Below are 1,315 nucleotides of genomic sequence, written 5' to 3' on the forward strand. Positions count from 1 at the left end.
GAAGCTTTCAGTTCAACATAGACCTCACCCATACCATGTAGCTGTGACCCTTCACTTTGTGGATCCTCAAATATGAGAGGAAGGGTGATGTTGCTGATAGGAATCAAATGTATAGGGCCCAGACACCCATCAGGTGTGTGTTTTAAATTTTATAGTGCACTCACCCTATACATATGACAGTAATGATAGGCTTCTTATGAATTATTAATATGAAAACTCAGAAGCCTTATTAAACAACCAGAAAAAACAAATAGTGTGCACCTGCTTCTGTAATCCTTACATAAGTGAAGGAAGAGCTGTGATTTAGTCTGTTTTGTGGTTTCTTTGGCCTCTGTCTGCCCCAAAGAAAACAAATACACACACAGCTGTTATAGCACTTGCTTTCTGCTCCAGAAAAGGGTAAGTATGGAATAGAAATCTTGAGTGCCTGCAGACATTGCCTAATAACTAAAAAGTGACAAACACAGCAGGTCTCCCCTGGTTCCCAGTAAGGAGGCAGTAATTCATTATAAAAGCATCTCTGCACCTGCAGTGATGGCCTTTTCATGTTCATTTGTGCAGCAGAAGCTGTCTTTACATAACAGTGTGAGTCTTAAGCTGAGGAAGTAACATCACTACTGTGGCCCTGGAGATAGAAAGCACAATGATGATCCAAAACCAAAAGAGGAAGGTGTCCCAATAGTGTCTACAGTTCAGAGGTAGGGAGCAAAGATTAAATCAGTGCAGCTTTTAAAAAATTAAATATAAGCCAAAGATTTGGGAATTCCAAACTATGCCCAATTTAAATCCTTTAAGAGGGCCATACAACTGCAATATAGGATGGTACTTGGCTGAGGTTGGTGATGTCAATGAATAACCTTTATTTTGATGGTTATTTCTTGTTGTTTTTGGTGCTATTGGTCAAAGACCATGGATGTTATTTTAACAAATCGCATTGATTATGGAGGGATGAAATATCCTTCAAAGATTCCTTTGGAAAGCTCTTGCTTTTTTTCCCCCTACTATAAATAATCTTACAGTAGATTTTAATAAGAATCATTTGACATAAAATGAAAGGGTGAATCATAAGTTCTATGAAGCATTTCAGAGAAACTCATTTATGCATTCATCTAATCAGCTCCAATCAATCTCTAAGGGCCAACTATATGTTGAGCTACACACTGGGAAAACAGACATGAATAAGAGCCAATCCCTGCCCAACGGGAATGTACATTCTAGTAGCAGTAATTAACATGTGAGCTACTAAAAGCAATTGAATGACAAATTCTGATAAGAGGGTGAACTATGACTCAGCAGGGCACAAAGATATATGTAG

Source organism: Ursus arctos, unplaced genomic scaffold (genome assembly GCF_023065955.2).
Source record: "Ursus arctos isolate Adak ecotype North America unplaced genomic scaffold, UrsArc2.0 scaffold_2, whole genome shotgun sequence".
NCBI lineage: Eukaryota > Metazoa > Chordata > Mammalia > Carnivora > Ursidae > Ursus > Ursus arctos.